The sequence below is a fragment of the Gymnogyps californianus genome, chromosome 3 (genome assembly GCF_018139145.2).
Source record: "Gymnogyps californianus isolate 813 chromosome 3, ASM1813914v2, whole genome shotgun sequence".
Classification (NCBI taxonomy): Eukaryota; Metazoa; Chordata; class Aves; order Accipitriformes; family Cathartidae; genus Gymnogyps; species Gymnogyps californianus.
The window spans coordinates 2,530,756-2,545,876 of NC_059473.1; the positions used below are offsets into that span (position 1 = coordinate 2,530,756).

Here is a 15,121-nt window from a genome sequence, read left to right on the forward strand (position 1 = left end):
AAAGCAGCTGGGAGATTTGGCCAGAAAATCAAGGTTGGGGTTTTTTTTTTCTTCGTCAGAGTTTGTAAGATATTTGGAGGGACATAACATTTATTTCTTATTTCTCTGAGTTTCAGTCCAGGCCTTGGAAAAACCCATCTGACAGTGAGTTTGTTTGTATATTTTACATTTTTTCCCTAAGTATGCTAGGCTCATTAGCAAGCCTTGGAAAAGGCATGCTTTGTTAAAGTTAATATGGAAAAAAAGATACTAAGGGCTCAAATCTGTCTCCAGAATATAAATAAGCATAGCTTCCTTTGGACCAGATTTTGACCACAGTTATACTGGAATCCTTGTTTCAGGGAGAGTTACGAATGTGCGTTTGCTAGGAAATGCTGCTCCTTCAACAAATTTCCTAACAGTGGTCGCTAAGTTTATGCCTACAGGATATACACATCTACATACAGAATGACTGCAGTGCATCCAAAATAGCTGCGTAGCACTGTATGGCATGAATAGGACATCACTTACTGCTAGGTGGGACATACTTGCCCAGCAGATACTGTGCAGGAGGAGTGTGGACACCGGGGCTGTCCCAAATCCTCTTCTGTGCCAGGAGAAGGCCCGTGCTCCGTTTCCTTTCTGACCCATAGCGCTGGCCAGCAGTGAGCAGGCGCAGGGAGTGAATAGTCTGCCGCTGGCTATGGGCTCGTTCCTCCCTGGAAAAGTTTCCTGTTCCTGTGGATCAAGGGAAGACAAATCATTTTTCCTTGCTTTACATGGAGCAGTTTGTTTGGTTGTGGTTTCGCCTCTAGCAGCATAGAGTACTCTTCCGCTACACATAACAAAGACGTGGCAATGACAGCTTAATACTGACTGGACTGTTTTACTTCATCCAATAACCAGTATGTGACGCTGTATAAATACTATAGGATGCCCTCTAGTGTGGTGACCAAAGAAGACACTGCTCAAAATTATGCTTATAAGACTTAAATGAAATAATAAAATTATGTCTGTGACATTGGATGAAGCAGTCATTTTTAGCTGAACATCTTCATTTTTATGATAATTTTTTAATTAGAAGATTGGATTTGAGAAGTTTGTATGTATTTAACATCTGTGTAAGCACCGCTTAACCAGTTGGCACAAGGTGGATGTATCCTCATGAGTCAGAATTTACACGTCCCTGTTAAGCCAAAGTCGTTCCTATTCACTATCATCATACTAAGCTGGATCCTTTGGTGGTCTCCTAATTCCAAAAGTACAATGGCCAAATAAGCCTTGATTAAAGCGGTCCCTGTTTTTAAGGCAAGCATATGGTAACACTAGAGAATATAAAGAGAGTGGAGCTGCAATGGTACTGGAGAACTTGGGATATCTTGAATTGCTGCTTGAGAAAAATACAGTTTCTTGAGGCAGGGTGTAAAATTTTTCATTTGAAACATGCTCTGGAGCTCAAGTCTCCCCAAACTATGACATTTACTTAGTTCTTGAGCTAATAACCAGAAGAGTACTTACATGAATCTGAGCATGACACCAGGTGACACCTTTTTTGATTGCTGAAATATTTAAGGCTGCTGCGGTACCATGTGGCAAACTCTGTAAAATAATTTTTATTATACACTGTTCTGGCTGTAAGTAGTTTTTACTGTAATCTATCTGTGATAGCAGAAACATCTTCCTCTTTACAGAATGTTTATTTTTGTCGGGTTCATCAGCTTTCTCCATTACTCTTTATCTGAAGTCACCTTTTGTAGCATCATTTAGTTGCACTGGAGATAACAATATTTATGATATTAAAGGACAGCTAGATGAATGCTGAAAACTCTCAGGTAATCTGCTTTTGTGCATGTGTCCGTAGCAATTTTACATGGTGGAAAATAATGCCTTTTTATATTCTTCATAATCTCTGTTTTGTGCAGCAAAACTACATTTAGCTCAGTATAGCTACATACCAACTTCTTAACCTTCATGAGCACATGCATTTTATTATAGTTTTCACTTACAAGATTAAATGTTACGTCTCACATATTGCAATAGTGCAGCAGTGCGCAGTTCTGTCATTTGGTGGTATTTACTAGAAGAGCAATCCTCTTCCAACTGAAGGAGGTTGGTAGGAGAAAAATATTTTCATGTATGCACGTACTTGTTGAGCAGCTCTGAAGTTGCAGGAAAGTAGGTCTTTTAACAGTGCAATTTAACAAACTAGTAGGAGGACTCCCTGGAGCTGTGGGACTAGCAGAATTTGCTTTCCACTTTCCTCTCATATCCTCTTTGGCTGGAGCTAAAGCGAAATGGACTTTTAAGAGTACAAGGAGCATATGCTGTTAAGTGTGCAGATAGTAGTAGAAGGAATGGTCTGCCTAAGTGTCTGCTCAAACATTTTGGGAACCCTCTGTGTATTTGATTAAACCTTGCAGTAGTCAGCAAAGCTCGTCATGAATGCACGTGCAGCAAATCATTCATTACTTCTGGGCTTCACAGTCTCAGAGAACAGCCTGCCTCACTGCATTCGTATGCAGTACTACATCTTAACTTGGATAACTCTAAACCAACATTTCTGGAATAAGCAAATTTCTGAGTTAACTGTCAGCTCTGTCTTCAGCTATCTGCCTGTGACTTACAGAGTTCCTAGCCTTTACTGAGGCACTAGTGTCTTTATTTTTATATCAACTGTATGAGATAATGAAGTGTCATTCTTCCTATTTTTTAATTGGGGAATTGGGATTCAGGGAAATTGCACAACTCTCCAAAGAGAGAAGAAGGAAGAGGTGTTTATTTCCCAGTCCTTCTCTTCAGTCACAGACCAGTCGTCTTCCTCAATTCATTTGCTCCAAGAATGTTTTAAAACTCTTTTTGTAATAGGAAATATACTTTCTTGTGCTTACTAGAGGCTAAACTATTTTATTCTAACTTGGTATTTGTCTGAAGATGTTTTGGTTTTTTTCTTGAAAACTGTAGCCAGTCAGATGAAGTAGAAGGGTGGACTGGAAACTCTTGTTAAAAATCAATCATTACAGTTGTTGCTGTTCCTTCTACAAAAGTCCTGAAAAGATCTCTCCCATAATTACCTCATAACTAATTTGTCTCGTTCCTTTGCAGAGACCAGTACACAGTAATTACTTCTTAAATGCTCTGATTGCTTCTCTAATCCATATTTAATGGATATGTAGTGGTGAAAGATTATCAGCAGACATGAAAGGCAGTGTTGTCTGTACGCAAGCTTAATTTGGTTGGTATCTGGGCAATGGCAGTGCTTTGCAGCAACAGCATGGGAGAGGGAGCTATATTGTGGCACCAAAGACCAGAAAAAGGGCAGAGGACTGACGGCCAGAGAATTAAACCCTGTGTATTATGTGGCAGTGAGCATGCTGAAGTGAGGCACTGAAGGAAGTCATACTCGAAGTGCTGCCTCAAGAAGCAGAGGTAGCAGATGTGCGTTGGCCTGTGTAGGGTGTCCTACTGCAGAGATGTTGGAGGATGAATGAATCCCATAGCACTGACTATAAGCTGAGCAAGACCAGCTCAAGTGAGCATCAGTGGCATATAACCAGCCCTGTTGCATCAGGACCACTCTGGAGGATGGCACCGAGATCCCCCATTCATTTCTTATGTCATTGGGGTCCGCTGAAGAGACCTCTCATGGAAACCTTTAGGTGAATTTCCTGACTCTGCTCATTAATGATATACTAAGTTTATTTTCTTCTCTGTCTTGTATCACTAATCAAGAAGTAATTGAATTAGCTGAAAAGAAGGATAAGATAAATTACTAAGAAGAATTAACTCTGTCCACCTGAGGTCAGAAGGCTCCTAGAAAATTCAAGGTGAGAATTGGCTAGACTATAAATGAGATTTAGGAGAAGGATACCAAGTTCTCTGAAGAATCAAGATGAAGACATACATATTACAAACTAGCTGTGAAAATCTAGAGGTATCTGAAAGTCTTTGGGCAATTCCTTTCTGTTTTAAGATGGGGGAGCAAAGGATTGTGCTTACATTCTTTCCAACTGCTGTATTGGATGAAGGGAATTTCCCTGAAATTTAACTTTTCATCCTTGTGTGAATAGGCTTTGCCAGAAAGATATTTTTCCTTCTGTATTAATATTAAGGTAGTAAATTGTCTGTCCCTGTGTTCACTTGCTAGCCTTCCTTTTTTTTTTCCCCTGGTTGCTCTGTAATTTAAGTTCATCTTTCATGAAAACCATATGTTGGATTAAAGACAGGGTATTATTTTCATGCATTGTAATATACTCTATTACCTCCTCCATTATAGTGCCATGTAAAAGTAATTATTATTCCATGTGTCACTGTGAATACATTTAGGATTCTTTAGCTCTTCTCTAGCAAGAGTTGATTCCTGATTCACCGATCTCATTCTTTTTTTATGTCAGAATTAGCCAAGTATAAACATCTTAATTCTATAAAAGACTTTGTAAAATATGAAAAATGCATATTAAAAATAATTAGAAAATGAACTAGATTACAATTCAGGAAAATATTAAGCTAATGACAGTAACTTATTTTATACATTAAAAACCCCTAAATAAATGTAATTAAGTAGCAATATAAAGAAAAGAAATTCCAGTCTTAAACACTAATGCCTTAAAACAGACAAAAGCAGCAGTTTATACAATTGCATTTGCTTTGACAATAGTATTTGCTCTTTTGAACAAAGGTTGAAAGTAGGTGGCTTTTAAGAGTTTATGAACTTACATTTTTGCAGCAAGTTTAAACTGATTATACTAACTCCATAGAAAGAGACTTCATTTGATAAGTTTACTTTATTGTTAATACTCTCTTCCCACCAAACCTCAGCTGTAGCTGTATTAAATAAAAATACAGAAAATGGTATAGTAACCTCACCATCTGCTGTACAGCTTTGGTTTTTGTTCTGGAGTTCGAGTTGAAATACATTACTTGAAATCGTGGGTTAAGTCGCTGAAATTAGATGGGACCCCTGCAGTCTAATCCATAGGAACCGGCCAATTCTTTTGAGTTTTCTGTGTTTGATTAGTTGTACTGTAATTAAAGAAATTACCAGTAGTCTTCTGTCTGGAAGTGATTAACCCACCAAGTGCTCATACCTATATTCTCTAAGCATCTTCAAATAATATAAGGCTTCATTTATGTTCCTTAATAAGGAAACAAATGAAAATCGTCTACAGCCTTAATACTGTGGCTTGTGTGTTACAAGCTGTTATGTCTTGTGCCTCAGTGATGTCTGTTCAATTGTTTCCAATTATGCTGCATTTTAATTAAAGAACTAAAATGCTTTTGGTATAAATGGAACGTGCTTCTCGGTGCAGCCATTAACCACGGAAAGAAAGAAATCGGATGATGATGAGAGCCACCTAAGCAAACAGAATCTGGCATATTGACCCTGCACACTCATGGAGATGTGGATATGATTGCTTGAATTATGGCTAAATTTCTCTTGGGCTCTCCAGAATCAGTTTTCATTCACTGAGGTACAAAAAGGAACAAAACCTAAAAAAAAAAAATCCTCTCTAAATTCTGACTTGTTGATGATGATAATGATTTTTGCTATTAAAAAAAATGCAGATTGAACTGTTTTGTTAGATTTGCAAACTGAAAGAGCAGCAAAATGCAAATTCATCCTTATGTGGGTCCTCACTGGAAGGAGGAGATTCATAGACTGTCCCCCAAAAAGAATAAACATTTTATGCCTAGTGCAAAATTGTCCCTGTGCAGGGGTCTAATCGCTGTGGATTCAATGGGGAGAGTCCTCGTGAGCTTAGTGGCACTGGACTGGACTCCAGTGCCTGGATTAGGAGGTACAGATACTAACCTCTGGCCATTTGCTGCTGCTGGCTGGGGTCACGCAGAGCCCTGTGCTGCGGGCGCAGCAGGTTCCTGCCGGGCTGGGACACGCTCGGCCTCTTTGCACTGTGCTACCTACCAGGTGCCAGAGTTCAGCCACGAAATTTATTTTGCCTTCCCACTCCCCTTGGACTCTTAACTTCTCTCCAAGTTCTTTCTAACCGTGAGCAGTGGAAGGGATCAGGGGAAAAAAAACAAGTGCGTTTTCCCTCCAAGGGTGGTGCAGCATCTGGTGGGATAATGCACAGAGTGCAGCTGCAGCACCGCTTGGTCCCTGCCGAGTGCCGGCTTTCACTAGCAGCCTGCTCCCTGCTGAGATAACACAACAGTAACGTCGCGACACATTGTATTAAAAATAATCTAATTTTCTCCAGAACAGGCCAGAGAAGGGCTCGTAGAAAGGGGCAAATGAAGAAGGACTGATAAGGTGGTTTTGTCTGGTCTGTCAGATATGTTCTGGGAATATTCCTGCGTGCGTTTTCACAGTAAATGAATTTCTGTGTAGGCCTAGATCTTGAGCTGTGCCCTGCACGTTAGTGAGGGAGACAAAAAGATCTCCTGTGACATTCCTACAGTCTATCATTTAACTGTTTCTACCTATAAAATGAGGATAAAAGCAAGATAACCTTTTATAACATGCATATTAATACAACTTGCTTAAAATAAGTAGCATGGTGTGTCACGTGTCTATATATAACGGACAGATGACATACAAAATTTCATGAGTTTCTAAAGTGTTCTGCACTATTTTGGATGAGACCACAAAGTAAAATCCACTGTACAAAACTCCTAAATTAAAAATTCTGTAATTGGAATTTTTCCCTTTGATTCACTGTAAATTGTATTGTTGTCACAGAAGCTTTTCAGTGGTTTCTTAAAAGTGATTATTCACATGGAATCTTTATTTAGCTTAAAAATCACTCGAATGTTCAGCTACCTTTTTAAAAAGAAAAAAAACCCACAAAACCCAACAAACAACACAATTAACAGAGCAAGACTTAAAAGTCAGTACCAAACTGAGTGCATAATAATCAGGTTCTATAGATCTGTAATAAATCTGACATGAAACAAATGTGTATTAAATATGGATACTGAACCTGTATCAGCATTGCTATTGATGTGTCAACTGGATATCGCAAGAGAGAGAAACTGCAGAAGTGAAAGCTTTGAAGAGAACCATTTGCTGAGCCAAGGTATTTCATCTGCAGTGTTTCGCAGCACAAAAAGGTCTGTGTAGACTAGTTTATTCTGAGAAACAGGAATATAAATACTGTGGGAGGTTTTGATGTACTTTCAGTATTAAGGAAGAGCCCAGATATGAACCGGGTCCTGGTTCACCTGTGCTGGGAACCTAGGCACAAATCCCAAACCTGTTTTAACCAACTGATGCATCCCCTTGATTTTCCTGGACTTCAAATGGAGCTCATAGGTCCCAAGGAAGTGGCATTTGGAAAAGCTGAGACTTCAGGAAAAAGGCAGTAAAAAAAGAAACTGTTTAAAAATGGAAATAGGTTCCTTGCATCTTGCTGTTGGCGTGATTGCTCTAGTAGGTAACAGGGAGAAAAGCAATGGGGGTAAATGAATGCTTGTGTACCAATTCTAGAAAGTTTTTCAGAAATAAATGAGTGGCTTATAAATAGGTTTGGATTACATCTACTATTAGCTACTAAAATAGGTATTAAAATAGTTGCTGAGGTATTTGCAGGAGCTTTTATATTTGATCTCAGAATTATATTTATTATATTTTTATATGTGATCTCAGAAGCTTTCAATGCACAAACCCTATTCTGTCTCACCAAAAAAAATAATTGGTAAGAAAATCACCCATCTGTGGACAGCAGCAGCATTCTCTTGGGAGTTAATATTATCACACTGTCCACACTTCCATAGCTCCTCCACAACCATTTGCTGCAATGCATTTTAGTTGCATGCATCAGAATTTGTGTTAGTCTGTAATGATATATAGTCATGGGCTTTTACAGTAAATAGAATTTATGGCTTCATTTACTGTGGCATGCAAATTAAAGTTCTGTGTAGTTTCATACAGAAAAAGCTGCTTACACAGCATTTGTCATTGTCTGATGATTGTCCTCAGGCTGTAGAAGTAAGTGAGAGATTAGCAAATGAGTCAAGTAAATTTGTGTGGGAAGTATTACTATATTGTGGAAGATAGCACATTATGCATCTCCCCTTAGCATTACAATAACTGAAGGTTTGATAGAATTCAAGAACTAGTGGGGTCCTGTAAGGTGGTCATAAGCATTTTGTGTTTGCTGTGGTTTTGAGCAACATGTATTGGCTGAGAAGTGAATAGAACAGAGTTGCCATGGAAATAACATGAATTTTGGTGGGTTCTGAAGTCATGGCGCTGTCAAAACTGGAAATGTGATGGTCTGGTTTGCACCACTGAGCCTTTTCTATGACCAGCCAATGGCACCTAATACCCTCAAGTGCTGGAGAGTGAAAAAAGGAAAACAAGAATCAGGGGTAGAGGGAAGTTGCCTATTGGATCTTAGGTGGCCCTCAGAAAAGCTGCAGTTGAGTGCTTTTGCCAAAACCTCTCAGTCCATAGCAAGATAGTCAAGGCAGAAGAGACTTGTGATTGAACAGGGAGTAGAGTCTAAAGTCTAGAAAGATTGATGGCTTGTCCTATCTCACAGAAAACTGTGTGGCAAAACTGGAAACTAGGGAAGATCCCCTGCCTGCAAAACAGGCTTCTCACCCTCTTGTTTTCTCTGTTTCATCTGTTTTGATTGTAAATTCTCAGGAGGCAGAAGCTGTCTCTTACCATAAGTTACACAGTGCTTAGAACAGCGTGTCTTCATCATGGCTGGTACTTCTAGGAATTATAGTTTTTCCAAACGAATACACATCATGGAGAAATAATAATACTCATCCTTACTGAATGTCCTTTCCAACATCACAAGGACTAAATGGAAATAGAGAATAAAGCTACTTTTCTGGTTCTAAAAATAATTCTTCTGGGTCATGTGGAAAATCATTGTGGAGGTTATTTGTGGGAGTTCAAATGTTCAGTTGTTCTGCTTTACTTTTTCTAGGAATTACTGCATGGCTGAGTGTCAGCCTCCGAAATTCTCAAAAAGCTCATGAAAAGAACTGCTGTGTTTCCTTTGGAAAAACTGGATGGCAGTGTAAGGAGAGAGAAAAAAAGAAGTGTTAGAATGCGTTACAGCTTTACTGGGATTTGGAAATATAATAGAGAGTTTAGGATGTACGTATTGGTGTCACAACTCAAACTGGACAAGGAATTCATTTGGGGATAGACTTTATTATTCTTAACGTGTTGTGACCCACCGTGAGGACAGAAGTACTGCTCAGCAATGGAAACGTGTCAGTGGAAAATCATGAGGTTTTCCTTGAGAAACAATGAAATTCCTCAAAGGTTAGTAGTGTGCAATAAAGAAGGTTGATGAGATGACTGTTTGAATCATCTTCAAAGTTGAGGAAAGACTATTTGATGTGCTTAGCCAAGGGGGCAAGCCATGAGTGAGTGTTTGTATGGGCGCTGGTGACAATAGTAACCTGTAAAGCTTGACCGAAAAAAAGATGGCTTTCCTGAAAGCCGCTGGCAAAGTCAGGATGCTGAAATAGCAAGACTGCTGACCAGCAATTCCTGCACTCTTAACTGTTTGCCAAAATGTAATAATTTTTTTTTTTTATAGTCAAAGGCTGAAAATAGGAAAAAATAAACCAAAACAGTACTGGCCCAGTGTAGAACAAGTCGTTTCCTGATCCTAAACCAGTTGTCAAACCACAGGTCATCAGCACTGCAGTTTGCAATTCTTTCTCTTGAATAAAAGGAAGTCAGAACTGATTAAACAACAGATAGGTTACTTCTACGTACACCCCGACTTTTAAAGACTACCTTGCTCTTTTTAACTTGTATGCCAGTGTATATGTTTATTAAAAAAAAAGAAAAATCAAGACAGGAGCTTCCGTCCCTTTGCCCTCTTTAGTCTTTTTTCAGCACAAAATGTCTTTTTGAGTCAGAGAAAGTAGTTATATCATATATGGGAATTTTTGTGTCCCGGTAACAAGAAAGGGCGATGTGGGGAGGGCAAACTTAGGAAGAAAGCAAATGGTGGGAAGCTATACAGGCTTTTTTTTTTATTTTCTCCAGCTCCATCCTGTCTGTTGCGTGTCACATGTTAATAGAAATAGGGCAAAAAAATTGGTTCTGTAGCCTGTACATTGCATTATTTGTCATCTGTATGCATTCAAGAGAAAACTCTGATATTCATGAAAAACTTCTTTATGTCAAGTAAGGCAAGAAATCAGTTCACCTGTCAATGCTCATCTTGTTTCAAGAACTAACATTTTATTTCATGTTCTCTTGCCATGTGATATGCAAGGATGAGGGAGGAGGACATCACAGCACTGCTCCTTTGTCGAAGAATCTGTTGTACAAAAATTGGAGGGATCTTAGCCTGAAATCTTAAAATCTGTTTCTTGATATCTGTAAACTTCAGGAGCATAGCATTAATGTTTCTGCCTCTCCTCTGTCATGTCAGCAGACTGAGAAGATGCTGAAATATGAGCCAATTGTCACCTTCTTGAGAAGAATAGAGGCACAGCCAACCAGTAACACACACAGAAATTTGAACTGAAAAACTGTGTCTTCTGCCGTAATTAACTTACTTGGCTCTAATTTGTAGTCTGCCTTAATACATGTTTGGCAACGAGGTTCGCAGAGCTGAAAAATGTTCGCGCTATGAAACGTAACTGCCTAACATGATATCAAAACCTGATAATAAATTTAACACCCTGGGAGGCAGAGGTCTGGGTCAGAGGAAAGATGAATTAGTTCTAAGTAGAACTAAATGCTGAAGGGATTTTGGCATAGTAAAACTGCCGTAGGCAGGAGAAAATTAGGACTTTACCAGAGAAGTAAGGGGAAAAAAAAGTTTTACTACTGGCTTTTAATCTTCTTGGCTTCTCAAATATATATAGGGAACAGAGAATAATTACTGAATAATTTGTAGTGAGAATTGGCTGTGTTCTGTCGCGTTAGATATATGTGCGGCATTTGCTTTAGTATCTTCAGCCAAAACTTCCCTTCATGCTGCTCCTGTTCGGGATGCTGAGTCCCGGGTGACTGCTGTTCATTGTTCCAGGCATGGTCGTTTGTAAATGCTATGCTCTGAATTAGGCCCAGTCCTGCTAGAGGAGCACTGGAAACTCGGGCAACCTCACATACGAGCTCATCGGGGCCCTGGGCTGGATGCTGGAAATTCTTGTTTCCATGAGCAGTTTAAATCCTGTGGAAAACTCCCACTGACTTTGCAGGGATTATCCATTTGCGGAAAGTTATTTTGAGGGAGGTGCATTCCTTTGTAAAACGGCTGGCAAGAAGTCTGGGCAACACTTAGGTCTCAGTTCTGGCCGTATATTTTTGTTGGTCTGAATTTGTCCTTTGCCTCGCACAATGGGAATGTACTCCATGACTAAAGCTTGCACTTTCCATTTTAGTCTAATAAAAAGTAATAATAAAAAAAGAAAGCAAGGCTTGAGTGCATAAGTGTTTGCAGATATTGGACCCCTTGGGCTATATCATGTTTGTGTCTTTGAACAACTCTCTGTAGAGATCAGAGTGCAATTCTGCTTGAAAAGCATAGACCCAGCATGACCTATCTTTTGTCAGGGCCTTTGGACTCCAAAGTGAGGAAAGTTGCATTGTAAATGGAAAATAAAATTAGGTACAGTGTTTTTCATTAATTTTCTGAACATTGTTATTATTTATACTCTTTTTATATTTTAATACCTTATATTTCTATGTACAGTTGTTTTGTGATCTCATTCATCTATGTATTTTCAAAAATATTCCAATATTTAATTGGAAGGTAAAGGGGAAAAGTCCCTATGCCAGCTTGTTTAAAGACCATGTTATCTGCTGTCTGGTCAACGTATTTTCTGTGATGCTTCACGACAGAGAACCCTGCACTGCATTTAAATTTAAAAGTTTGCTAGTAAAAATACAGTTCTTCCTGAGGTTAGTTAAAATGAGGACCTACATTTCTCACATCCTACTGTTGTCTGAAACACAAAATCCCATCCTATATTGCTATGCCAGAAAACGTTAGCAGATAAAGTGCAGAGCAGGTCACGGTATTTCTAATTCAGATTAATGACCCCATTCAGCTTGTCTCCTTAGCAGGAAATTAGAAAGTGCTAGCAAGGAGAAAATAGTGATTCATAATGCGTGACTCTCTGTATTGGCAGTTGCACTCATTAAAAGCTAAGATATTGTTTTGATATAAAATAATTGAGTCCGACTTATTTATGGGATATGGCTGTCTCAGCTCGTAGAGATTCCTTGAGAAGACTGCTGGCTTTATGCCCAGACGGAGGAAGAAGAGGTGACTGATGGCTGTCAGCAATCTCTGGCCAGGTTAAGTGCCCAACTGTCTTCTCCTACTGCAGAAAGGACCACGGCTGCTCTTCTCAAAAAGCCTAAAAGAGTAAACAGCTTCAGGAGGGTTTTGAGCAGTCAAGGAGAAAGCAGTGAGAAACCACCTAGGAAAGCAGCTAATGTTTGTTGCGTAATTTGATATGTGCAGTTATGTTTAAGTGCAGGGATTGTAGCTTGAGGATTGTAGAAGAGTATGTCAGCAGTCAGCATGGCTCCTGGACATGCTGGACTAAATTTTGTCTGCAGAGGCTGGGTATAAAAGAGGTCTTATGTTCTGTGCACCTGTGTCAGCCAGAGCCCAGGATACGGCTACACACTCAGCTTCACTCACCAGCCACGGTCTTCCCTTCATAAGGGGGAGCCAGCCTTCCTCCAAGTTCCCGCTCATGCAAAATGAATTTCTATGCAAAAGAAAGTAAAATTTTTGCCTGGAGAAACAGTCCCAGTTCAAGAGCATTTAAGTCCAAGCTAGTATGGAAGTGTGGGATGCATCTTCAGGGAGTAATATTCATACATGTCACATGGGCATGGAGTAGGAAGCAGCTCTGTGTGGGGCAGTACACAGGATTTGCAGCACTTTCATTCTCCCTCTCTTCTCTAACCTGTGTGGAGGGCAGCATGACTTGATTCTTTGTTGAACTGTGTAATCTCTGCCCCTGCAGTGAAAGCTTTGCTGTTGGGCTGGAAAGACAGCAGAGCTTTTCTGTTGGGTAGGTGAGGTTCTCACTGGTCACAAGAAATGCTTAAATGATTCTGAGAAGGAAAGACCAAACCTTCTAGTCTCCGGGGGAGTGCTGTAGCTCCCTGATATTAGGGTTTTGCTCCTGCATTTGAGTTCTTTTCCCTACCCAGGGGCATAGCACCAATTTCTGGCAGATACTGATTTGAAAGATGGCAAAAAGGAGAAATGATTATAGCAATGTCTCTGACACGCTAGGCAAATCCTTAACCAGCAGGCTGCTCATACAGTGGCACCACCTTCGGCCGTGATCTAAAGAAGAGGGACTACCAGTACTGTCATTTTGTGAGAAGCTCAGGTCAGTTTGTGCCTGTTAGTTTGGAAATGTGCAGTGGACTGAGACCCAATGTGCAGAAAAGGACTTTTGGATCAAAGGGGACCAGAGGGTATGAAATGTTAGTGTATAGGAGGGTAGGCTTGTCAGAGGCTAGGGTGCATCTGATCGTGGATTTTCAGATTTTTCAGCACTGGCATTGGTAATCTACATTCTGCTGAAATCCTGTGTTAGGTGTCTTTTTTTATTCTTGGTTTGGCTTGTAATCTTTAAGAACTGTAGTTACTATATACTAAAAGGTGGTACCGTGTACGGCTTAGTGTTGTCTTGATTGAAACATCGAGGTCAAAGGCCAGCAGAAGTCAAAGGTCCCTGCAAACTAACCATATGCATGGGCTCACTGAGCTCTTCTCCCTCTGTGTCACGAAGACAAATGGCATTTTTTAAAATTCTCCCAATGAACTAGCATTCATTTTCTGGTGTCTCTTCCTTGTTTATTGCTTCCTAATGAGCTTCCTTCCCATCACCTCTAGCCTTCTGCTTTCCAACCTGCATTTACACCCATGCATAGAAGAGAAGGAAATTGAACAAATTAATTAAGTTGGCTTGTCTAATGAAATGGGCTTTGGTGACTTCTCGGTTTTAGCCTCTTTCTTTTTACAGAAATCTTCTCTAAATCTTTGGTGGCCACAATTGCAGGGCTTTTTCTATCTGTAGGGTTGGCAAGAACACCAAATTTTCTTTGTGTGGTGTCTCAGATTTAACTGAGAACATTTCATTCTCTGTCCATATTTATATATATATATATTAGATACACGTGTGTATTTTTACTCTTTATTTGTCTATTTATGGTGGTCATTTTACTTGCTTGTTTATTTTTTTAGCAATGGAATTTTCATGAAAGTGCTTTTCAGGAGCTATTTGGAATAACAGCTGTTACTCAGGGGAGGGGATCTGTGCTATTACAGTCCACAAAACTTCCTCTCAACCCTGGACTGGTTCGGGTGTATTTTCTCTCCTGTTCTTCCCATGCTGCTTTGTTTGCTCTCGGACAGGTCAACTGATTCAAAATCAAGTGTTAGCTAGATTTTTTTTTTTTTTTTTTTTAAACCTGTTAAAAGCTTATGTGTGAGCTGGCACCTAACGTTGCCTCCTGAAATGTTCCTCTTGAAATCTGCACCTAGATATAGTCGTGCTTATACTGCTTTTTTTTTTTCCCAACAGTATCGCTTCTTTGCACTGGAGGAAGGCAGCTGTCTTAAACTGTGAAATTCTGCTAATTTCAATGAATTGTGGATAAACTGAGGATCTGGCTGCGCACATGTTTTTGTTGCTCATTATCACTGCTTTCCTCTTGGTCTCGGGTGAGGATCTTGACCTTTGTGGTGCAGGCTGCCTAGGTATAAAATGCATGCAGCATCTCCGTGTGCAAATTCATTATTATCTTTACATGGCTTTGAACGATTCTGTAGAAGTGTGAAGGAGCATGGTGAAACTGCTAAACTTTCAAAGGTTAAGTGTGGATCTAAGAAAGGACTCTTCCACTTTTGACCATTTACTACTATCAGCTGTTGTGTGTGAACACCCGCTGCATATGAAGCAGTCAGTGCGATGAAGCTGTTGTTCCGTATGATATCAGGTGTTACCATCAGCCAATCCAAGCTTACCCTTGGAGAAGACAAATAATGACAGCCACATTTCTGTTTTGTATCAGTAATACTTTTTATTCCTCCTGACATGTGCCCTTTGCTGCATATCGTTGCAGGGGTTTAATTCTGGTTGTAGATGACTAGGACTAATAGCCTCCACCTGATTTTTACAAGACAGCTGTTTAATCCAGAATTTCTAAGTGCTGTTT

At 39.7% G+C, this 15,121-nt stretch overlaps 1 long non-coding RNA gene across 1 annotated transcript in view; it reads left to right on the top strand.

The window, feature by feature from the left end:
- The window catches only part of LOC127015186 (uncharacterized), a 72,778-nt gene extending 58,001 nt beyond the window's left edge, over positions 1 to 14,777 (top strand). The window contains exon 3 of the long non-coding RNA XR_007766295.1: positions 14,488 to 14,777. This is a non-coding gene — a long non-coding RNA (uncharacterized LOC127015186). The remainder of the gene's footprint in view (positions 1 to 14,487) is intronic.
- Positions 14,778 to 15,121: the final 344 nt, after the last annotated feature.